Source organism: Podarcis muralis, chromosome 4, assembly GCF_964188315.1.
Source record: "Podarcis muralis chromosome 4, rPodMur119.hap1.1, whole genome shotgun sequence".
Classification (NCBI taxonomy): domain Eukaryota; kingdom Metazoa; phylum Chordata; class Lepidosauria; order Squamata; family Lacertidae; genus Podarcis; species Podarcis muralis.
The window spans coordinates 52,536,061-52,562,202 of NC_135658.1; the positions used below are offsets into that span (position 1 = coordinate 52,536,061).

General features: G+C 43.5%; 1 protein-coding gene across 10 annotated transcripts in view; it reads right to left on the reverse strand.

Moving 5' to 3' along the window:
• The window catches only part of TIAM1 (TIAM Rac1 associated GEF 1), a 194,497-nt gene that overhangs the window by 106,364 nt on the left and 61,991 nt on the right, over nt 1-26,142 (reverse strand). Inside the window, exon 1 of one of the 10 annotated variants that reach the window (XM_028727007.2) lies at nt 4,838-5,153. The exons of the other annotated variants lie outside the window; for them this stretch is intronic. The gene's annotated coding sequence lies outside the window, so the exon portion shown is untranslated. Of the gene's footprint in view, nt 1-4,837; nt 5,154-26,142 lie in introns of those variants that run through there. 10 annotated transcript variants of the gene reach the window in all.

Below are 26,142 nucleotides of genomic sequence, written 5' to 3' on the forward strand. Positions count from 1 at the left end.
TGATGAAGTTGACTCTAGGCCATGAAAGCTTTTGCCACAATTAATTTGTTGATTTTAAGGGTGCCGAAAGACTCTTTGTCGATGTTTAGGAATGCCCCAAATTGCCCTGAAAGCCAACAGTGAAATATGGGATGCACCAGTCAAGAGGAAAATCAAATGATGTGAACTGAAAGTTTGCAACTCAAAATAAGAACAAGGAGAGAGGATGCTGCCTACATCCTTAGATTAGAAGAGAAGATCCAGGCCTTTATTTCTTGTAGGTTAATAGGTGCACAGGGAAGAATCTGTGAATGACCCAAGACAGATAGCAAAGGATGGCTGAACAACATTGGAATCTTCTAGGCAATATCCAGATAACCAACCTGGGATAATAGTCAATGAATGTGGTTATGTAAACAAGTAGATTAGAGCTGTTCCTCTTAACACCTCAGTGGCCCAATTCAGACGTAACTAGAAAACTTGGATCAGATTCTGGTTCAAATACGGCAAGCCATGTTCTGGGCAATCCAAAGTTAATGGTTTGCTATATATGGATGAGTTGGCAAAATGACATTTGTTCCAAAACACAATTGGGAGCTTGTCACCTCATCCCCTTGTGTGCAAAGAACCACAGTTCATATCAACAAACCATAACTGCATATTAAAACCAAGTTTGCATATTAAAAATAGTGCATTTTTGTCTCAAGCAGAAGTCAGTATTACTGAGGATGTTAACATACCAAACATATGGCATCAGTAATACTTTATCGCTGACTCTATAGAAAGGAGAACCACAAGACCCAGTTCCATATACGTAAAAGCTGGAAAGTATGGCCCTGACAGCTACCTACACACGCCCCATGAAATGTATGGTCACTTTCATAACATTTGCACATTACTTTTGAGGAACCAACTAGTAAGGAAAAGTGCTCTAAATAAAGCATTTTATAGGTGCTACCATACCTAAGCACATAATTGCCACAGCAATTTTCGGGGCATTTCAAAATGAAATTATCAGTTTTAAGCTCAAGATGAGGTGGCACGCCCACACAAGCATTTCTCAGAGGCTTTTTTTTTTTTTTTAAAGTTAATCCTCTTTAGATCAGCCCAGGAATGTAACGCTTCCAAAATGAATACAGTGGTGCCTCGCAAGACGAAATTAATTCGTTCCGCAAGTCTCTTCGTCTTGCGAGTTTTTCGTCTTGCGATGCACGGTTTCCCATAGGAATGCATTGAAAATCAATTAATGCGTTCCTAGGGAAACCGACTTCAGACCAGGTCCGGGGACAGTCTGTCCCCCGACCTCTTCTGAAGGCTGGGGGGGGACAAGGGCTTTTCTTTCCACCCCCAGCATTTTAAAAAACCCCGGGACAGCGGAGGACGTCTCCGCTGTCCGGGGCGATCTTAAAATGCTGACGGGCGGCATTTTAAAATCACCCGGGACAGCGGAGGACTTCTCCGCTGTCCGGGGCGATTTAAAAGCCCCTGGGAAGGCAGGCAGGGGGGACAAAGACTTTCGCCCCCGCCAGCCTTCAGAAGAGGTCCTGGACCTCTTCTGAAGGCTGGCGGGGGGCGAAAGTCTTTGCTCCCCCCCCCGCCTGCCTTCAAAAGCCCTCCGGGACAGCGGAGAAACGCGCTGCGTTTCTCCGCTCTCCCGGTAAGGCAGGCAGGGGGGAGCAAAGACTTTTGCCCCCCGCTGGCCTTCAGAAGAGGTCCTGGACCTCTTCTGAAGGCTGGCGGGGGGCAAAAGTCTTTGCTCCCCCCCGCCTGCCTTCAAAAGCTGTCCGGCCCAGGCTTCGCGGACCTCTCCGCAAGCAGCGGCAGCGCTGTCGCTGCTTGCGGACAGGTGCCAGCATGCCGAAGCCTGCGCACGCTGAGATCAGCGCGCCCAGGCTTCCCGCCCCGCCTCCCGGCATCGGGGCATCGTCCCGATGGCGGGCGGCGGGGGGAGGCGTTCCCCCCCCGCCGCCCGGGATCGGGGCATCGTCCCGATGGCGGGCGGCGGAGGAGGCGTTCCCCCCCTGCCGCCCGGGATCGGGGCATCGTCCCGATGGCGGGAGGCGGAGGAGGCGTCCCCCCCCCGCCGCCCAGGATCGGGGCATCGTCCCGATGGCGGGCGGCGGCGGAGGCGTTCCCCCCCCCCCCGCCGCCTGGCATCGGGGCATCGTCCCGATGGCGGGCGGCGGGGGGAGGCGTTCCCCCCCGCCGCCCGGGATCGGGGCATCGTCCCGATGGCGGGCGGCGGAGGAGGCGTTCCCCCCCTGCCGCCCGGGATCGGGGCATCGTCCCGATGGCGGGAGGCGGAGGAGGCGTCCCCCCCCCCGCCGCCCAGGATCGGGGCATCGTCCCGATGGCGGGCGGCGGCGGAGGCGTTCCCCCCCCCCGCCGCCTGGCATCGGGGCATCGTCCCGATGGCGGGCGGCGGGGGGAGGCGTTCCCGCCCCGCCGCCCGGGATTGGGGCATCGTCCCGATGGCGCGCGGCGGCGGAGGCATTCCCCCCCCCCGCCGCCCGGGATCGGGGCATCGTTCCGAAGCCCGGCGGCAGCGGGAGGAGGTGTCCCCGCCCCGCCACCAGGCTTCGGAGGAGGTCCAAGGACAGCGGGGAAGACGCGCTGTGCTTCCCCGCTGTCCCGGAGATTTCCCTATGGGCTGTCGTCTTGCGAAGCAAGCCCATAGGGAAATTCGTTTTGCGAAGCGCCTCCAAAACGGAAAACCCTTTCGTCTAGTGGGTTTTCCGTCTTGCGAGGCGTTCGTCTTGCGAGGTACCACTGTAACTGTCTTGACAATGGGGTTTTGAGATAATCAGATGCAGTGTCACAAGCAGCAATCACCTGTCTTAATTAAGGTACAGAAAATGTATTTTCTGTCTCTGCCCCTGAGAAATTATTCTAGATGACAAAGTACCACGTCAATGGATGATGTTTGGAATCCAGCTAAACTGTAGCTATATAATATCACACAAGTATCAGCAGAGAATATTCTTCTGAACTATATACCTACCATATGGAAATTAACAACTGTACAACAAAAATTGATTTTTACGTGTTCTAATGGTAGCCAAGAGGCTGATATTGATGAACTGGAAGAGTAAAGATAATATCTCCTTTAATCAGTGGATTGATAATAACACTTGCAACCTACGAACGGACTGCTTACAGACATAGACTCTGCTTGGATAAATACGACAATATTTGGAACAAACGTATACAAAAGGTAAAGGTAAAGGTACCCCCAACCATTAGGTCCAGTAGCAGACAACTCTGGGTTTGCGGCGCTCATCTCACTTTACTGGCAGAGGGAGCCACATTTGTCCGCAGACAGCTTCTAGGTCATGTGGCCAGCATGACTAAGCCACTTCTGGCGAACCAGAGCAGCGCATGGAAACGCCGTTTACCTTCCCACCGGAACGGTAGCTATTTATCTACTTGCACCTGATGTGCTTTCAAACTGCTAGGTTGGCAGGAGCAGGGACCGAACAACGGGAGCTCACCCCGTCACGGGGATTCGAACTGCCGACCTTCTGAACGGCAAGCCCTAGGCTCTGTGGTTTAGACCACAGAGCCACCAGTGTCCCTATACAAAATGTGGCATTAATACAAAATGTAGTAGACTATTAATATTTCTATTAGTATTAGGATAATAATATCAAATTTATAAAAGGATGTATGGGTTAGGGTATTTTTTGTATATATTCATATAATGTCCCGTCCCCGTCCCCCCCTTTACACAGTTCTGTGTTTTGTTCTTTTTCCTTTTTTCTTCTTTTTGTATCACTTTACAAATGGGCCTTCTCTGCAGTGGCTCCCTGCTTGTGGAATGCTCTCTCCAGGGCGGTTCAGTTGGTGCCTTCATTATACACCTCTAGGTGCCAGACAGAAAACCATTCCCCTTCAACCTGGCCTTGGGCTGATTGACATCTAGTCAATCTAAATTGTGCTGTGGAAGGGGGGAGGGTTATTGGTTTGTTTCTGTTCCTATTTTTATTATACATTTTGTGTTTTCTGTATGGGAATTTTATGTTGTGAACTGCCCTGAGAACTATGGATATAAGGCAGTATACAAATTTAATAAATAAAAAAGTAACTAAATGCAAACTGCTAACCTGAATGCTTTTTATAGGTAGGAAAAGGGGCACTGGGGGTGAATTTATGGAACCAAGGGGGCAGCGGAACCACTGCTTCAATATCTCAAACAAACAATAATACTACAAAAGGGCTGTGTTGCCTTAACACAAAAGTTAGGGGTTGCCTTAATAAAGTTCAGAGTAGCCCTGCAGAATGCACTGCAGTGCTCAGAAATAGTTTGAAAGTCCAACAGCAGCAGACCAGAGCCCTTCGTTACATGTGTAAATGCTGTAGAAACAACCTTCCCGATTTTCAAGATTTCGCTACTCGTAACAGGATCGTGAGCGATACTGGAAATTTTCACAAGACGACTTTAAACTGTTCTAGAGAAGGTAACTGGTAATTATGGAACCAGACAGCTTTGGGGAAAGGTGCATATTTAATGAGTAACACGAGATGCCTCTCTTTCTCTCAGGAAATACTGCTACTAAATCCAGCACTTCTTAACATTCAAAAACCATGTGCCTTTTCCTGCTACTGCCCTGCAAAGAGGGATAAATGCTTCGAAAAAAATGCACCTTTTAATTGTACATGAAGGAGGGAGATATGCCTCCTTTTCAGCAGAGGAAAGAACCATGCAGGTTATAATTCTTTCAGCACATAACCAACACCACAACGCATAGTATGCGTACACACACAAACACAGAGGGAGGGAGGGAGTCAAAAAAAGAGCTATAAACTATATCCAACAGGAGAATTATCAGAGTTTCTTTTTACAAAGGTAACCACTTACCATTAATCAGTAGCACCAACATATCCTCTGGTCTCATTTCACAAAGCACTCAGATCCAGCCAGCAACAAAAAATGAGGAAGCGTGAGTCTTTCATTCCGCTTCTGGCTCAGAATGTGGGTGTAACTTGCTAAGTTTCATGCTAAGTAGAGATGGGTCATTTGGGTGTGTTTAAAAGGTTCTCTCTCATCCCCCTCTCCTCCCCCTCTCTGTAGTCAAGTCTAAGGCTTTGCTTTTGCATTTTTCACATGCAGAAGAGAGCAGGCTGTTGGGATCGTCTTCAACTTCCTCAAATCTAAATACTCACAAACACCACCTCAGCAGGGGCTCTTGAATAGGGATGCCATTAACAGCGGGTTTAGCCAGTCACTGAAAAACACAGCAACCCAAGAGAAAGGCTAAACGCTTGGAATGGCACTTCAGCTGCTTTCACACATGTGCCCCATGAGCAACAGACTGAAGCCAAGTAATCTCCAGGAAAAGTCAAAACAAAGAGGAGGTGGGCTGCTCCTGCCTGAGGAGTTGGATTAGGGGTTATGATGTTCCTGCCAAACCATGGCAGAATGAATGGCATGCCCAGAGGTTCAGTCTAGGATCTCTAGTCTCCAATACACACTTGAATGAATGATATAGCTATAGCCCCATTCATTTCCACAATAACCCTACAGCTATAATCCTTGAAGCATTTTAGAGGAAATCTGTCCCCCATGCAAACTGTTCTCACATTGAGAGCTTGTGCTTCTCACTGCAGGGAGTGTGGGAGAAGTGATGTGAAGCTTCTGTTTTGGAACATACAAAGAAGAATAATACCCAAAAAAAAGCAGCGAGTCACTTGCACTTCCTGTTCCTACTCCTCCACTCCCTCCCACATATTGCATAATGTTCTATCTTGGGAAATGTTCTTCTTCCTCACTAGATCCACACATATCAAAAAGTTCTAGGTTGACCTGGAGGTTTGTTTCTAAGACTCAAAGAATACTTCCATCACATCACTGAACAGTGCACCAATACAGAGCCATGGTCTTAGTATTCCAGGAAGAGCAGCCCTGCACAGAAAGTGCTGGATGGTCAGAACACCAGACAAGAATTCTTATTTTTTACTGTATGTTTTATTTACCATGCCCAAGGGTTGTTTGGAAAATAGCATTACTTATTATATTCCCTCAGTCATGCAGAATATGACTCCACATAGAGCTTAAGAAACAATTCTGACATCATAAACATGAGTCTGGCAAAGGAGGACTGTGGTCATCAAGAACAAATTGGGACTATGCATGGGAGGGTGAGAGGCAACTCTCCAACACCACATTTTACAGGTCATCACCATCTGGAGGACCTGCTGGGGAATATGGAAAAGAACTCTGTAACCAACTTCACTATTTCCAAACGATATACAGAAATAAATCTGCAGACAAACACCAATATAGTCATACCTTGGAAGTGGAATGTCTTGCGAGACGAACATTTTGGCTCCCAAATGCTGCAACCCCAGAAGTGATTGTTCTGGTTTGCGAATTTTCTTTGGAACCCGAACATCCGTTGTGGCTTCCGATTGTCAATCAGAAGCCGCACCTTGGTTCCCGAAAGTTTTGGAAGTCAAACAGACTTCTAGAATGGATTCCGTTCAACTTCTGAGGTATGACTGTAGACCAAATCAGAGGCCTTCCAACTACCACCACAAACTCACCCCCAAATAGGCAATTCTATTTATGAGATACCACTATCTTCCTTAGGAAGCTATAGTCTAGTGACAGTACCCTGGTGAATACTATTTAGGCAGCCATGAATTCTATGCACCAACATTCCCCACAAAATGGAAGGGGTTGAAATAACTCTAACAGCGGGAAAGGCCTATGTGAAAGAGTTAAAAAGTACGCGACAATATAACTTATTCGATACTTACCAAAGGAGTGGAGGGAAGTCCAAGGTTCAGTTGAGACTAACTTAGTTATGTATCTTATTTATGATTTGTGAAGTGGATATAATTTGTATAAGGTATGTGGTGGATTTTTTGTTTATGTTTTCCTTGTAAATATGTGCAAATATGAATAAAAATTTATTTAACAAAATGGAAGGCTACAAGAAATTTTATCTCTGATGATGCCATAATTCATCTGACCACCAAGTTTTGCCATTTTCTCACCTCTATCCATTGTTTCCCTTGAGGAGATCTATTCAGGTTGGTGACACTACCATACAGACTCACTTTGCAATGGTATGTCATCATATTCATGGCTGACTTCAAGCAATACTTCCTCAGCTTCTATCTTCAAAAGGCATCTCCTGCACCTAAGATACATCACCTAGACCTACATAATGGAGGACCTTGAAAAATCATACCTGCATTTCCAACATTTTCCATCCCTTTATCAACCTAAGCCTAGACCAGTACATGTAGCAGTTACAGTTTGTGGAACTATGCAGCGAACAGATATGTAATTACCATCTTGTATTAAAAACCCACTGAACACAACATGCTTCCAGCTACTGCCCCAAGCATATCACACAATCCATCATCTCTATAGCAGAGCCCTACAATACAACATCAACCACTTGTGCTGTTTCTTCTATTCATGTGGTGTGCATTATCCAACTCTGCTGCTACAGAGGATGGAACTGAATCCAGGTTTTGTATGCATCCAAGCTATATATGTACACAACCACACTATATGTGAGTTCCTCTGAACTACATGTAAGTCAAAGAGATATGAATACAACCACACATACTACTCCTTCTGTTGGGGAGAATCTCACCTTATAGGCAATAGTTTTTCGTACACAAGGCAGTGTGAATTTGGAATTTGGTTGTGCAACTGTAAGGCACATGAGTGAGATGCAATGATCACCAAAACAGCAGCACAGATAAGCAATTTTCAGATATTTTCCACTGTCTTCCTCTGAAATACTGCGTGATTAATTCACACAGGAGCTTTTCCTAACTTCATTCTGAAATGCAGCTGATTCGGGAAACTGTAAGGAAACCCAGGAAAATCCTTATCCAACTGACATGATAAATTACTTGGAATGTTAAGTGTAACTTTGGGGTTTCAGTACTGAGAATACAACTACACAAATCTGCCATAAAAACACTACACTGAGATTTTCCAATATTACCATCATACATTATTGCTACTTGAAACGATCTCTGTGTGATGGCTACTCCATTCAGCAACCTTTGCGTACTGGCTCATCATGCAACTCTTTCCACATTGTATGGTTTATTCCCACACCAGTAACAAGCAGTTGTGATGGCAGCTCACAACAAGAAGATAACAAACAATTTTGCAGGGGACAAGTCAGCAATGAATATATAAATGGGTAGATTCGACTTTTGACATAATTAATGGTGCTTGCAAAATGAATCACAGCAGAATTCTATCTGGAAGGAAGCTCCATGGTGGTTAATGGGGGTTGTTCACAGGTAAGCATGCACAGATTGCAGCCTTAATCAATGCCCTTTCTATCGTGCATAACCATGCACTTTGACATGTGATAACTCTAGATGTCAAATGGTCAAGTTAAATCAAAGGCCTTGCTTCACTCAACCAATAAAAGAAAGCCCAGCACAAACATTAGTTTAAATTCAGGTTGGGAAAATGAACAACACTGATTGTGAAATATTACTAACCAAGACACTGAATAATAAACCTCATATTTCTTAACAAAATCTACAACAGAAGCTAAAGCATTGGGGTCAGATCAAATGTTGTTGTTCTGTTAGTACAGACTGCCACTTGCTCAAGAAAACTTCATCTCTCCCCTGCAGCCAACCCACACTCTCAAAATATGCCCTAGAGGATTGGAAGACCCGGGAGGCAGATTCTGAGGGCGCTCAAGGAAATGAGACGAAGGGGAAGTCCCAGGGCATGAGTGGAACTTGTAGACACATAAAGTTGGATATACAACTCGTGGTATTCTTAGAATTTTCCTGGGGCTAATCTGAATGTTATTTCAGAGGGGAAGCTACATTATTCAGCTGCAGCAAAAACAATGAGTGATTAATTTTCCAACTGTTTGGTGTAGATATGTTTAGTAAGGCCATGGTTATACAAAAAGAAGAAGTATTTTATCGTTCTAAGAAGATGCACATGAACATACACACATACATGTACTATGATAATCCCATTCACAGGCAGCTTGCGTTCCACATTTCTCCACTAATTTCTCAATTTGCACGCCACTGCAAACACTTTACCTATAGCCCCCTAAGGACCTCCTCCTCCTCCTCCTCCTCCTCTTTTCCCTTTGACACAAACTAGACGAGAGCAGCCCAGCACACAGAAGTCCTCCTCATCAAAGTCAGCCTTGCTGCTACAGAGGTGTATTCAGTGAGTAGCTGTAGGGGCAGTGATGGGATGGAGGAGGAGAACCACAACCAAAACCATTACAGGCTTTTTGATTATCTAACCTTACTTACCAAGCTTGATGGATTAGGGCAGGGGTAGCCAATGTGGCACCCTGAAAATGTTGTGGGACTCCAACTCCCATCGTCCTCAGCCAGCATAGCCAATGGCCAGAGGTGCTGGAAGTTGCAGTCCAGCAACATCTGGAAGGCCCCATGCCTCTCTGGATTAGAGATTTTAAAAATCACACATAAAATTCTCTTCCCAAAATCCCAATGAACAAAATGGATGTACGGAATACCTACTTAAAACCCCATTAAAACAGCTAAAACATAATGAATTCTACCCGGCCCTTGTATGCACTTAACCCTGGTCCCCGAAAGCCAAACCTAATAAAAAGGACTTACAAGTGCAATAACAGTCGGTTATTTATAGTCACTAGTCATACTGATGGCTGTAAAATGCAAATTGTTATAACGCACTCCTGTGTTCTGGGCCACTAGGGCACTTTAAATATTTACAAGTTCACAAAACGGAAAAGAGTATCATTCATTATCCAGAAATACAAGCATTGCCAACACTGCAGTTCCATGGAGAAGTCCTATCTATTCCAAATCAAAAGCAAAGTCTAGCAGCTAAGCAAGTGTAGGCACACACTCCTAAGAGGAGAAACATTCCCACCAACTGCAACTGGTAGAGAACAAATTACAGCAGGTCCATTTAAAATTGGCTTTGAATTAAAAAAGGGAAAAACGCCTTTTTGCTGTCAGAACTCTCTTCATTTGCATTTTGTCACAACAAACAGCAATATCATATCCAACTGGCCTTACCATTTTGTAAAGTCATTATTAGAGTCTTGTGCTACCCAAGATTCCTATATAAACTGATGTGATCTTCCTCCGGAGAGCACTTCAAAAAACAACAACACACAGCTAACAAAGGGAGTCGTGTCAATTTGACCTTTGGCTCATTTTTAATTAACGGATGAAGGAAAACACAGAGAATCTAACCTTTCAACATTAAGGGGTAAAAGGCATACCAAAAATAAATGGCAACAGGTGCAAAGAGAATGACTGCAAAGCTACAGGTTCAGTAGTATATCTTGCATGTATTTTATGCTGACACAGAGCTTGATCCTATTTAAAGTTAAAGGGTAAAGGGTCCCCTGACTGTTAGATCCAGTCACGGACGACTCTGGGGTTGCGGTGCTCATCCCGCTTTATTGGCCGAGGGAGCGGGCGTACAGCTTCCGGGTCATGTGGCCAGCATGACTAAGCCACTTCTGGTGAACCAGAGCAGCGCACGGAAACGCCATTTACCTTCCCGCCAGAGCAGTCCCTATTTATCTATTTGCACTTTTGAACTGCTAGGTTGGCAGGAGCAGGGACTGAGCAATGGGAGCTCACCCCATCACGGGGATTTGAACCGCCAACCTTCCAATCGGCAAGTCCTAGGCTCTGTGGTTTAGACCACAGCGCCACCCGCATCCTATTTAGGCCCATGCAAAAGCTAAATGTTCTGGTGGAGACAAACAGCTCTTTCCTTGGCCATGTATTTCAGAAAGGCAATTAGCTTACCTTCCCTCTCTGGTGAGAATCAGCTGTAAGCCCAGCAGACATGCCTACAGTTCAAGTCTGACAAAGGGAGGTGATTCATAGAGATGACATACTATAGTCTGAGCATGTTCTAAAATAACGAGTGACACATACCAGTTGGGGTAGGTTCACAGTAGAGAGTTTGACTGACAACACCCTTGCCGATAGCCCTTGAAGGCAAAACAATGACTTGTTGGCTCATGCCCACAGTATTTTGAGAACAGGCCTTTCCAGACTCTCGCTCATCCTATTAAACGGCCAGCGAAGTTGAGATAGTCTGGTAGAAGCCTTCATGTGTATTGAGGGACCAAACCCCTTTGCCTTTCTTGCCACATTAATCCTAGCTAAAATGCAGTGTTTTTACTACCTGGGCTATACAGCTTTGCACGCAACTTGTAAACTTTCCATATAAACACCAAAATGGCACTCCATCAGCCCATGTCCAAGAGCATGCTGGGTCCAGACTTTATAGTAGATCCTGAGCATGTTGCCAAAAATACACAATCTCAGAGTAGCAAAGTATTCAACAGGTTGCCTCTCATCTCAAGTAGTGCAATATATTACTTTTAGTGAGACGCAGAGAGCAATTCTCTCACCTCAGTGACCTGCTGGCGTTTCCAACTGCATCTCTTTTCCTTCTCCCTACAACTGTCTGAAGAGCAAAGCTATAGACAAGTAGAGAAAGAAAAGGAACAGCAGAAAAATAACTAGGGGTAAGGGATTGACAGCAGAACTAAAGGCACTGATCTGCTCAGCTGGCTGCTATCTGCTGTCCCCAAGTGTACAGTGTACTATGTCTTTTGCAGAGCTGCCATATTTCAAAAAGTAAAAACTAGGACACCCTGAAAGTTGTTAATCTTTTTAAAGGAAGACCCCAAAACTGATTTGCCTAAGATTCTGGACAAAGCACCGCTTTTCAGAAATTCCCCCTGGATGTCAATTCCACCTTTGAAATCCAGCTAATGTCTGGGGGAATCCGGACGTATAGCAGCCCTGTCTTTTTTTCCCATGCTGTATAAACACATGCACACACCCGCTCTTGCTCATTACCCATAAAACAAACTTCATCCTGCAAATTTCTCGTGGACCGTCAGGCTTGCCACATCTAAGTGCTTCAACTGTTCATGTATTAAAAAATTATCCCCCCACCCGCCCTGTCTGTATTTTAACGCCCAGGAGTCCACCTGTCATGTATTTCAAAATAAACCTTTTCCACAGCATGGGTTAAGGCTACGGCTTTTTCTGGACACCTCCTACACCTGACAAAATGCATTCGAACTAATTAGGCTGATATAAGAAGAGCAAGTTATCATTCAACAGTTGTTGTTTTGCTTCTCTCCCATTCCCTTTCCCCCTTTTTCGAAGCTGCTTTGGTACAGAGTCACATTCGCCTACATTAATCACCTGAGTGCTGAATAAAGTATTACAATTTTATATTTTCCTATTAATATCAGCTCTGGCAGAGTTCCTTACCCTAATTATGCCACAAGACTAGATGAAGAGTATCCTTCCAGATTCCCAGACAAACTGGAGACAACATGCTCTTCAAAATGCAATCCCGTATCCAAGCCTTGGGATCTGCCTCTGTGAAGTGTTTGATCAACATTACCCTGTCTGTGTCCACACCACGCTGAAGAAATCTCTACCTGGCACACAGGGTGGGGAAAACAGGGTTATGCAGCCTACTCAGTGTAGGTGCATGTTGAAACAGAACACTGGGAACAGACACAACTGAACCCTAATAAATGTCAACAGATTGTCACACCCTGAAACACCTGCTAATTAGCATCCACTGTCGTGGATGCTTAAATGCTATCATTTGGAGCAAAAGTAGGCTTGGGAGTAACTTTCAGAGCATTTGAAATGCAGGCCATCCTCTGATTTGGGTAGCAATGAAACGTAAAATTTTAAAACAAGGAGCTGACTTTACTGCAGATCATTTAAAAAAAGCTTTTGAAGGGAGAGAAAACCGGGGAAACTGTAGCAGACCACTTGAAGCATTCATAGCTCTCCCCACCCCCCGCCCAAAATAAAAATTCTGGGAAGTATAGTTTGTTAAGAGTGCTGAGAGGAAACCCCTATTCCTCTCACAGAGCTACAATTCCCAGAGTTCCCTAGGAAGAGGGATTGATTCCAAACTACTCTTAAAATTCTAGCTATGAGGGGGAAAGGGGTTTCCTAAGAACTCTCAGCATCCCTAACAAACTACAGGTGTTGGGATGGGAAAGCTCTTTTAGACTGGGAGTGTGCTTCCATCCCCCAGCCCTGGTCTCCACTGACTGTCATCCTTGACCATTAGGCATAATGGTTGCAACTGATGGGAATTAGGAGCCCAACAACATCTGATAGGCCACAGGTTCCCTAACTCTGACATAGAACAGATCCTGTAGAACTATACTTATATTGGGCAGGGCCAGTACATGGGAACATCAGTATAATATAAGTGTGGATTACCTAATTAAGTGTGTATGAATCTGTGCTTATATGTTCAGGTTACCCAAAAAATATTTTCTCTGAAATGCCAGATTTCCAGCCTTTTCATTCATGCATCTTAGCCAGTAATAAAAGATGCTGCAGTCTACCATTTCCTGCAAAAATGAAAATAGTTAAGAAAACCTTTTTACAAGCTATAGGAGCCCTAATGACTATAATCCTGTCTTCTCCTCTTTACATTTTATTGGGAAAATATTTCAGGTACTGAAAGGAAGATTTGTGACGCCACACAGTTCTTTATACTATTCAAAAAGAAATCAGAACTAGTCAAATCCTGATTCCCACCCCCTACCCCAAGGCAGTAAAAGTACACCACTTCCCTGTAATGACAGAGAAGTTGTGGTCTGAACAATATGGTTAGAAGGCCAATTAACAGATCCGTTTTGGGAAGTGGTAGGTGCCTCTGTTTTTTTCCTTTTTAGTGTTTGTTCTCTGTACCTTAATTTTCCTCCTTGCAGCAAACTGCAAACCATATTACAGTGGTACCTCGGGTTAAGAACTTAATTCCTTCTGGAGGTCTGTTCTTAACCTGAAACTGTTCTTAACCTGAGGTACCACTTTAGCTAATGGGGCCTCCTGCTGCCGCTGCGCTGCTGCCACACGATTTCTGTTCTCATCCTGAAGCAAAGTTCTTAACCCGAAGTACTATTTCTGGGTTAGAAGTCTGTAACCTTAAGCGTCTGTAACCTGAGGTACCACTGTACTGGGGAATCAAAGAGCTGTGGCTCAGTGCTAGAGCACACTAGGGCTGGGCGATGTCAGCTTTTCAACATCACAGCATATCACCAGCCAAACATCACGGTCTGGCGATATACCTGATGTTGAAAAAACAACCTACATTGGTCTCAGCCTGTGAGGCGCCGCGTGAAATTGCCACAGCTCTCACTGCAGAAGCTGAGGCGGTTTCACCCCAGTGCCTAGTAAGCTCAGCTGGGGTGCCAGGCTGGGGGATCCATTAACTGCTTGGCTGAGGGGAATGGCAACCGCACAATCCTCAGCCAAGCAGTTTAAAGATGCAGAGGGAGGAACAAGATGTATCGGTGCCTTGCCGATACAGCTTTTTTCTCCCACTATGCAGTATGACATATCGCTGGCGAAACCGCCACTGCTCCTCAGTCCCTCTGCTAGCAATGCTCACAGGAGGAAGTCACTAGCAGAGGGACTCAGGAGCAGTGGCAGTTCTACCAGCGATATACCGCTGAGTGAAGCTGACATCGCGGTCTGCTCCTCATACTGGTCCTGGGTGATATATTGATATGTCGTCCAGGCCTAGAGCAGACAGCCCCAGATTTAATCCCCAGCATCTGCAAGTGAGGCTGAGAAAGACCCTGATCTGCAAATACTGAGGGAAGAGGGGAAAATACAAAAATGGCCCATTCACACATTTTTTCCAGAGTTTGCAAGAGGACACACACACTCCATTCCAGCTTGCAGCAAAAGCTTTTCTCCAAACCAGGCTCGCAAGCCATCCTGCAGACCTCTTTTGAAAAAACTAAATCACTCATCTGCCAGTTTTACAAAAAAAACAAAAACCCTGCTGTGTGCATTCAGTTCTTTGGCAACATGTAAATGGGCTTTCTGGATCCTGGCAAAAGCCACAGCAGAGGCACATCTGCCTCTGCCTTTTAATCATTAAGGCAAGCACAAATTTGTTATGTATTACTCCAACCATTGCTATGAAAATGATTTTTTTTAAAAAGGGGGCGATCAACAAAATTGTTTTACATAGTGGTGTTGTTTTCAGAGACAGAAATATTTTGCATTTCGGTAGCACCTCAGAAGGTACCATTGTTATGTGGATGGAGAAATACAGATCAATTCCAAAATTTGCTTAGCAAATAAGTGCTAAAAACAGGATAGACTGTAGCCGGAGATACATTACAGGCTTGGAATGCAAAGAGCTTGTGTCAGTGTTTCAGACAGATATGGCAGTTCTAATGGTAAGGGCTAGGGTATGGGTTATTTGTGCAAGGAGAGAAAGTCACTACTAAAAGGTAGAATTCAAAATTTCATTCAAGACAACAAACTATGGTTTGCAACTCCGCTGCAAACCAGGATCACATCCCAGTACAGTGGTACCTCAGGTTAAGTACTTACCGTATTTTTTGCTCTATAAGGCTCACTTTTTCCCTCCTAAAAAGTAAGCGGAAATATATGTGCGTCTTATGGAGCGAATGCAGGCTGCACAGCTATCCCAGAAGCCAGAACAGCAAGAGGGATCGCTGCTTTTGCTGTGCAGCGATCCCTCTTGTTGTTCTGGCTTCTGAGATTCAGAATTTTTTTTTTTCTTGTTTTCCTCCTCCCAAAACTAGGTGCGTCTTGTGGTCTGGTGCGTCTTATAGGGCGAAAAATACGGTAATTCGTTCCGGAGGTCCGTTCTTAACCTGAAACTGTTCTTAACCTGATGCACCACTTTAGCTAATGGGGCCTCCTGCTGCCGCCGTGCCGCCAGAGCCCGATTTCTGTTCTTAACCTGAAGCAAAGTTCTTAACCTGAAGCACTATTTCTGGGTTAGCGGAGTCTGTAACCTGAAGTGTATGTAACCCGAGGTACCACTGTATACTGTTTTGGGGTTGCAGAGCAAGCACAAACAAAGCTTATTATTTTGGACAAAACATCCTTATTATAGCTCTGTTAGGCATACAAGATAACCAACCCTGCCTTGTCATGTGAAGGTGGGGAGTGGGGAGGATGGGGCAGTGCAGTACACTTTAGCCTTGAAGAGAGCTTATGGCTTTTCTCAAATGAGGAAGAGGAAATAAGACATACAGAAGGGGAGGTGGTTGAACATGAGCCCAAGGCTGAGGTATGATACTAACTATGGGACTTAGACACCAGACCACTTCATGTTTTTTTACAGTTTTCACATGAAAGCTAAAAAGAAACCAAAGTGTGCTCCTATATGGCTGTGCTCAAGAAGGCTGCAGGTTTTGTAAAAAAAAACAACCCAAAAACTTCTCATCCATGGGTACACCCCCCCCCCCCCAGTTATGTGAAGAACCGGCACACCAGCGCTGCTAATAAGCTGATGGGTGTTTGCGGTACTTTTCTTCTAGAAAAAAAGGTGCTGGTGCTGTGTACCCTTGAGTAATCCCAGAGAAAAAGCACTGGGTGTTTGGGGAGGGGGGGATGTGCCTGTGGTAGTTGTTCTCTACACAATCAGGTCAGTGCAAGCAGTGCTGCTTACAAATGTTATAGTCCCTGCCTAAAGTGCTACCAGACAGAAGTGATTTCAGGATCCTCTCCATAAGGTCTATGAAATAATAATAATAATAATAATAATAATAATAATAATAATAATAATAATAATTTATACCCCGCCCATCTGGCTGGGTTTTCCCAGCTGCTCTCATTTAGCCTTCAGAGAAAGAACATTCAACAGCTATCGGAGGATGTGATTAGAAAGATTTTTATTCTAATGTCTACCAGTTACATGGAACGTATCTGTTGGTTAAAAATGACAAAAACAGATTCTGGCTTGCTATCTAGGAAAAGATCATGATTAAACTTCCCAGCAAACACACCTGATTAAAAATAAATAAATTGGTTCATCGTGCCTACTTTGAAATTTGTCTGAGTGTGCATGTGTATGTATACTGTGTGTGTGTGTGTGTGTGTGTGTGTGGAAAGAGAAATAGAGAAAGAAACACACACAGACACACACACGCATATAGGCTAAATAGTATGCCAAATATTGCAAGTTTTTCATTATTAAATCAGAGCACTGAGTTCAGAACAATTAGTTATCTTGCACGTGGGTTTGCATTTGGAAGTCTTTAGAGGCCGCCTGCTGCCAGGCTCTTCTGGAAATCCAGCTGGCAGTCATAAAACTATTACTTCATTTGGTTGTATTTTGTACTTGTATCTGCCTTCTGGGTACAGAAGGCACCGGGCGAGGGCAGTGGGGGGGGATAAATATGTGCAGACCAGAGTTTGATTCCATATAGTACTGTTTCATTTTAGTCAAGTTGCTCCTAAATTTATATTCATCCACAAGAGATTGTGGGTGGTATCTGATCATGATTGTCTGCTGACACAAAGAAAATCAGTCAGCAAAACAGGGAGGGAGACAATTTCTGACGATACCCTCACTCCACACACACAGTGGCTCACACCCTCTCTAAATCTGCTCCAGAGAGGTGGAGACCCCACAGGAGAGATTTACGGAGATTTACGGAGAGGGTTCAGGGTGCCGCAGGAAAGAAGATTGCCAAAAAATCTCTCTCCCCCCATTCAACTGATGCATCATTCTCTTTGTCAATGTCCTTCTTCTTGACATTCTTCTTCCAACAGGTTTTTGGGAACTGACTCTTTTTAAGGAAAGGCCTGGAACTATGATGTTTTTATTGTAAAGATCTGAATATAATAGATCATATATATTAATGTTTAATTTTTTAAAAATTATTGCTTTTTCTATGTTTTAGCTGTAAGCCACCTTGAATCCCTGTCAGAGCAAAAGACAGAAAGCAAACAAACAAATTGTCAGATACTGTAATGTTAGACATCACTCATTGTTTTTAGATAGACACTTAGTGATCATCATTCATAACAGTGTAACTGGTGTAAAACACCTTCAGCAGCAAAGCGAACCTCTATGTTACTATAATTCAAATTTGTAATTACATTTATCTTGCAAAACTATTTCAACTATTTAATATTTCGCAACTCATAATCCATCTGTTCTGCAGCTCTTGTTTTCATCCAACGAAAGCTCCTTTATAAAATTCAGTAAAAGCATCCCACCCCACTTACAATCGGGAAAGAAAATTGAAGTGGTCTCAGTATACTTCCAGCAAAGGCCATGCTAGTTTCCTCAGAGAACAGAAAGACTTCCACACACATATTATAAGCAGGCAATCCCAACACCAGTGCAGTGTAACCAGTGCAGAATAGACAGAGGGCCTTTCCAAATACTCTTGACAGCCCATTCTATCTCAGCAGTTGATTTAAGTGGAAGGCAAAAGAGACAGAGAGAGATAATGCCACAGCATACAAATGAAAATCTGAAAGGGTCTCTCTTCCTTGTGTTTTAAAATAAGAGATCTGGCTCTGTGGAGGTGACTCATGAGTAGAATGCCTCATGTGCTGAAGGCTTGCAAAACTAAGGCCTGAACATGTAAATTAAATTGTCAACCTGTGCTGGTTTTATTACAGGCAACATAAATGACTGTTATTGCTTTTATTCTGTCTGCAATTTGTGTACAGCAATCAGCATTTTAAAGCTATAAATATACAAGCCTTTTGCTTTGCTATTCCATACAATATTTAGTGTGCAGTGGAGCTTGGAGAGGGGCAAGTAACTGGGTGGCTGGAATGGGTAATCTCATTTCCTCTATTAGCACAAGGAAAGAGATGCTGTGGGGAGAATGGCATCAAATCAAGGTCTTTTACACACAGACCAGTTATCATGGAGTAACTACAAATCGTGTGTTGCATCCCTAGAGCTACTGCCTATGTAAAACACTTCTTGAACTAAAAAAAAATTCAATTAGATTTCATAAGCAGCACAGCATTACTGAGAGTTAGCTCTGGGTTGACAATTTAGGAAGGACATTTTTGCCAACGTGATCTGACTCCTGGCTCAAAGGCTGGCTTTACTTTCCCTACCACTGATCAAGGCAGCTTTGTATTTAAATTAAACACTTTCTGGGTAGCCACAGAGAAAAACAAGGAATTACATACAGGGAACTGAGTGGGATAGTGAAGGAGGGTCTGTGCATGCCCTCCCTCCTCCAGCCCACTCACAAGGCAAAATGTATCAGCTGGTTCAGGAATGGCTCCAATATGTGCCTAAAACAAGGCCCCTCGAAGCTAAAGCGGTAGCTCAAACAGTCAAAGACAATCGTCCTTCAAGAAATAGTTTTTGCTTGGAACATGACAGGCAGAAAAGGTTTGTGGTACTTGCTGTTGTTCTTACACAGCTGCTATTTTTCTTTTCCAAATCAAGACTGACCAAGAGGCGAGCCCACAACATATATGTGGGTTTGCGACTGATATATTCCATTTGCTTTGAAGTTAATCACATCCATTTTGTATTGGCTAAATTCCCTGATATCTGCAAATGTCCATGCACTTTTAAACTCTATCCCTGTAGTATGGGGATTAACAACTGGGCAACCAAAGTGGATTTTATTGTGGCAGCCAAGAGACTTGTGTTTCAAAGTTGGAAGGGTAATACTCACTGTCTATATTAAACAATGTTTTGAGGAACTGGCTCATTCAAACTCATTTCACATAGGCATCGATTCTGTGTGGATACCTATTCTGACAAATGGAGGGCTTGTATTAATTTGCATGTTTCATTTAAGATCCATGTACTGTATTTGCCACTGAATTTGCAATGTGAACTGAAGGTGATTTACTCTTATTACTATTTGTATATAATAATAACAGATATTATTAATATTCCTTTTCTTCCTTAATTATATCCCCCCTCCTTTCCCATGTTAAATTTGCAAATTAATTCTAAAAACTACTGGCAACAGGAGGGAGGGGTGAAGCCAGATAATCCTCCCACAGCTCAAAGCATCCTGAAGGAAATGCAAGCACTTGCTGGGAGTCAGTCTCTTCCACAATACCTGCAGTCCATTTAATGTGCATATGTTGACTGTCAAACAGCTTAACTAAATAGCCTTGGCCCTAGAAGTCCAATAACCGTTTCCAAAAATGAAAAAGGAATGCTAAGTTCTGGCAAAGAACTGGAAGGCACTTTGACCCTAAAACAGATTCATTTGGCAGTCAGCAAAGCTGATTTCTAAGGAACTAACTTCAATATGAGTGTGTTCAAGGCAGAGCTGCCAGACTCAACACATGGGAAGTTATAATGATAGAATTTGAGTGTGTTGTTTGAATTGTTCCAAGTACACACTTAAAATTATTTTTTTAAGGCTTTTAAAATTGCATTTATACCATAATAGTTATTTTTAAGTGACATCACCATTATATTTCATAAGGGTAGTATTAAATCCTGTATTTCTGAATGGGAATGTAACTTAAGACAATGGATCATTGGTTTGCTTAGTATTAAGTATTTTTGAATTTTGTTTAAATAAATATTTGCATAAATATTGTTTAAAGGTAAGTCACTGAGAAAGAGCATATTCCCAGTGTTTATGTGGTGGATTTTATTTATTTGGTAAAGCTCAACACAAAAAACATTCTGAGTGGTTTGCATAGAAACAGTAAAGAACGAAAATAACATTTCCTAGAAACTAAATAGAAATGAGATAGGCACAAAGAACAACTGTATATCACAACTTAACAGTGTACAAAAAAAATAAAGCTTTAGAGCCAGAGTCTAGTAAAGGTTAGGTAGATAAAAGTTTCTAAGAGACATTAAAATGTCATTACTGTCTCTGCCTTATGAGTTACCTATGAGTTACCACCCACCTTCTGAATCTCTATCACCAAGCAGGGCCACTTCTGCATTGTCACACAGTCACAATCCACTGGTTGTCAGAAAACCAGCGATTTCTTCTTGGAAGATCATGAAGATTGGCTTGATCTATACCAGAGGATACTGTCTACTAGGTATCCTTGTTCCAAGTTGTTTGGTGTTTTAAGAACCTGTGACCTCAGCTCACCTTTGGTTCTGAAAACAAATTCCTATGTTAAGAATGTGGTCCAGAGGGACCACTAATACATCTTTTGCAGCTGGCTCTGGTAGGTAGATCTTGCAAATGAAGTAAAGCCAAGCAGATTTGATTAGCTGAATGTCTGTCCACTCTTGTTCTCAAATAGGCTCACTTTTCTCTTTACACCACCTTTTTGCAAACTCCTCTTTTCTCCATTGTACAAGTGTTGACTTTGAATTACCATGGGTGTACCCCATCACAGTTGTCCTCTCCCCGCCCCCCACCAGAATGGATTTCTCTGCAGGTGGGAAACAGACCGCAAACAACTAGTATCTGGAATTCCCAATGGGGCCACAAATTGTTAGGGAAGGGATTGCAGCCGGCCCACAATCCTTGTACAGGCCTGCTCTCTGACAATGAAAAAATAGCTAGAGTTTTAAATCAAAAGCACTATATACAGTGAAAGGAAAAGAAACCCAATGCTACAAGTTTAGGTATGCAAAGAATGCTGCCCTTGGTGACCTGAACAAATTGCTTCTAGACCATGAGCCAATTCAGTCCTACCCTCCCAGCACACCAGCAGGGAAGTAATTATCATCAACTTAAGTGAGCAAGTTCTTGACTTGAGAGCATCCAATTTAATACTGAATTCAAGATGCAGGAGGGAAGCCTGACAAGAAACTGACTACCAGTGTTAACTGCATGTGCAATGGAGAACAGAGCTCAGGATGGTTCAAAGACGGCACAGAGCGTGATGTAATTTCCTAAAGAGCACATGTATAATTCTACACAAAAGACTGCTGTAGACCAGCTGTGTTAACACCCTCTTGTGAGGCTAATGTTTAACCGTTGTGAGAGGAGTAATGGAAGTCTACAAGAGCCTTGCAGAGCTGTACTTTTTGGTAGCACTTCCACTTATTAAGGCATTAATATTCATATTCACCTTAATTCCTCAAGCTTCTTCCTTCTATAATGCTTCAGTGGGCAAACTTGTTTTTCTTCCTGTACCTCCCCCTAGAGTTCCAAACTGATGCCAGCACTGTTAATTTCTAAGCACTAACTAAACATGTTGTCTTAGACTGTAGTCGAGCAAATCCTGACTAAATTTTATGAAGTTTAAATTTACAGGTATTTTCTTGATTTTTAAAATAGGCTTTAGCGATACAATAATCTCATGTGTCTGACTAGCCTGGGAGATATGTGAAGAATTTGGTTTGGTAACAGAAATCACAAAGGGGCTTCCCTAGATTTAAATTACACTTGACAGGTGAAATTCTGTGGTCATCTTAAAACCCTCCAGGGATAGATTCCAAAACTCTCCTCAGTAGCTTTGTTTTCAACTCATCATGCTCTTAGGTCATATTTCCCAATAGCAAAATGGCTTTGCGGCAAATTGAACTCCTTCTAAATCTTCTGTCAGGGTGTTTTGTGTGTGTGTGTCTTCTTCCTCTTTACTATGACACCCTTTCAGATGTTTTAAATCATCTGCCAGGACCACCATTTCATCTTTTCCCCCCCTTTAACCATGAACAGCTCATTCAGAATTTCCTCTCACATATTCCAAAGCTTTGATTATCTTCACATAACTCCTCTTCATATCCTCCAGTTTGCTGGCTGGTAAATGCCATCAAGTGGTAAAATAGAACTAGGCCCTTGGCACTCTGCCCCAACATGGACTGATTAAAGCAGCAGCACCATCTTCTTTATCGTACAAGTTTATGTCAGAAGCAGCTTTTTAAGATATGAGCTGGCTCTGGCCTTTAAGATTATTACTATTTACTATATCCTGCCCTACCTCTCAGAGAAGCCTAGGATGGCAAAACCCACAAGCAAGAAAACCATCAAAATATCTAAAAGCAATTCCAATAACAGGCACAGATTGCAGGAAATATCTACTTGAAATGCTTGTTAAAAGAGTAAGGTCATTAGTAGGCAGCACAAAGTCAATAAACATGGCATCTGTCTAATATTTAAGAAGAGAAAATTTCAGAGGTAGGTGCCATGACACTAAAGGCTCAATTCCTATATTGTGCAGAATGGACTTCCTAATATGATGGTATCTTCAGGTGGCCCTCTCCTGCATTGCTCAGTGGTTGGTTGATTGGGTGGGTAATATAAGGGATGAGACTATCTTTTAGGTATATTGGTCCCAAGCTGTGTAGGATTTTGTATACTGGAACCAGCACCTCAAACTTAGCCCAGTTCCAAATTGGCAGCCAGGTCAATGAGTGAAATCAGAGCTGTGATTGATGGGTGCTAGAGAGAAATGTAGTGTCATACAAGCCTCAGGGAAGACCCAAAAATAGCTTCAAAATGAGCCACAAAGTTCCTTCTTCAGGCAATGAAGGAGGATCTTCCTGGTTCGTTTTGAAGCTGCTTTTGGGCTTTCCTTAGTGCCTGTGTCACTCTAGTTTTCTCACTGTAGACTCAGACAACGGAGGAGGATTACAGGGTTCGTTCTTAACAGACTACTTGCTTAATTATGAAGCTGGTTTTTCATCTTCCCTGGAAGACAAGTGATTGTTGCCCAGAGGAAAAGAATGGAGAAATCCAAGGTTTTAGTGTAGCTGTGACTGGGTAATAGCATGTCCACCCAAAATCAAAAGGTAGCGGCAAAGACATGGGTGCATGCTCTTTCTAGCTCAGGTTCAATTTCATGTAAAAAAAAAAGCTGTGTTTTTAATGGGTAATTAAAAAAGAAAAACCCTCATAATGCAAATGTAAATAAAAACCCATCATTAGTATGTGCATTTTGCTGCAGTTTGGGAGAGGTTATGGTTGAGAAATTATGAACTACATGAAAAATAGCCCATACTAATATCACTGGGAGTGATGGCTGTGAGAAAGCTGTGTTTGACAACCCTGCAGTATAGTGTAGTATTGTCACTTAGTCCTTTGGTGTGTTGGGCTTTTTTTAAAAAAAGGGAAATGCAATGCAAGGGTCTGTTTAGTTGACTGAAGCAGCAATATGGGGGAATGGGGGAGATTATTGATTTCTTTTCCATGTGCTTGGTGGGGAGTTGTAGTTCAACAACATCTGGAGGACCAAAGGTTCCCCCCACCTGAATCAGATAATACTGAGCTAGATACACCAGTTATATGTCCTGATATAAAGCAGCTTCCTATGTAAAACCATCCTGCTATGAACACATGCACCCTTCTAATATGGGAGCTTCCCATATGTGATGGGTTGGGACAATAGCTGTCAAGTGTCCCTTATTTGAAGGGACAGTCCCTTATTCCAGCGCCATGTCCCACTGATGTCCCTTATTGATGGATGTCCCTTAAATGATGTCCCTTAAATTTCAAAGGAAGCAGCTCCTCTCCCTCCCTCCCTGCCTGCTGGCCAGGGAGGAGGGAGGCTCCAACTGTGTTGCTCGGCTGTGTGGCTCACCCAATAAGCTGCTGGCTGGGCTTTCTGCCTTTGGCTCAGAGGGGCTCAGAAGTTGAACATACCTGTGCTGAGTGCTCGGATCGGAATCGGGTGGATACGTCATCAACGGCCCACTCACCCTTGCCAGCGAAAAGGTCTGTCTGGAGCGGGGGCACATGGTGGGGGGAAAGGAAAGGAGATATCGTAGGAGGGGGGGCTTTTGAATTTGTTTTGGAGGCTCCTTCGATTGACTTATAGGGGAAAAGAAAGGAGCTGGTTGACTAAAATGGTGGGTGACTGGCGATCTTGTGGCGAGGGGGGGAGGCTTTGTGTATGTGGCTAGTTAATGCAAACTGAGGGGGTTTTTGAATGCTGCACGGCATTTTGTTGCACGTGCTGCTGCAAACTTTGCAGTGCAAAGCCAGGCCGGGGAGCCATCTTAAGTTGAGGCTGCATAGGCCTTGTGGTGCATGTGATTCAGATTCTATTCAGTTGAACCTCTGGTTACAAAGTTGGTTGGACAGTGTTCTCGAAGCTACCCAGCATGCGTTTGACCAGACTGCAGGAGGACAGGAAGACTAGAGTGCCTGGAACAGGTCCCTTATTTTGGCTGCTGGTCCCTTATTTTCAAGGCTGCTGGTCCCTTATTTTCAAATCTGTAAGTTGACAGCTATGGTTGGGACTGAACTATGAACGAAGTATTTTAGGAGTTTCCTGTGCTATAATGTAGCACAGCCTCTAGAACTCCCCACACTATAGTGCAATCATATGCATGATTTCTCAGAAGTATATTAGCATAGGATCACAGCGCCTTTATCTTAAGTCTTCTTTACCAGCATCTTAAAATTTCTCCATAACTAGTGATGCCTAGAATCTTTAAAGTGCCTGCAAAAAAATGAAATCCGTTGCTTTTCACATCTGAAACCACAAACCAGGTGCCACCCTGGTGTGTGTGGCTTACATCACTTTGCAATGTACCTTTGATGGATGCAGAAACTTATGCCTAAAAAGGAACACCTGTGTTCTTAGCAACCAGGCAATCTGAATCATACTGCTATATTATACATTTGTAAGTTTACATCAACAGAATATTGGTGAGCAAATGTCTTCTTACGTCAAGGTCAGATTGCTAAACAAATTTTTACAGTTAACAGTACTTATTTTACCTCCAGGAAGGGGGGAAATGATTCAAAAAGAACCAACTGGGAACCAATCCTCCCGAAGAGAGACCATAGGATACATTTATATAGCCATATTTATTCCAACAGAACTGTATCAGTTTAACATACCTCTCAATCACGACACACTATATAGCCATTTAAATATATGGGTAATGCTTCCCTGTCTTCCCACAATAGCCATAATCCATCATCTTTCACTCAAGGAAACATGAAATGTTTCGAGCCCTTACACAATTCCCCACATAGTATTTTCTTCCATTTATTCAATGGCAGGGGGAAAGCAGATCTTCCATTAATAATAAGGCAAAGAAGATTTCAGAGGACTGTACAGACTGTGATGTGCATGCTGATTTGCAGGATTCAGGGCAGTGCAATGCAGAAGGCAGCAGGCAAGGTTCTCAACTGCTGTGGCTGCCAAGAGCACAGCTCAAGTTCAGCTGTGACCTTAAAGAGTGTCCACCAATCTTTACATGATAGAAAGTAAAACTCCTTTAGCACAGATTCGCAATAGGAGGAAAAGTCAGTCCATTTTAACATTGGGTGGCCGACCCAGAACTGTCATTCTGCAGAGCAACGCCAACAACACACTGCACCCATCTGAGGGAGCTTTGAATAGAACAATCCTTCCTTGTGCCAGAACTGCTGTGACGATAGGCATTTTGCCAACACTAAATAAAGGACTGATGTATCTTAGTAATCACGCTGATGGACCTTCATCAGTAATACTCAATGGTGTGCCCCTGTGGCC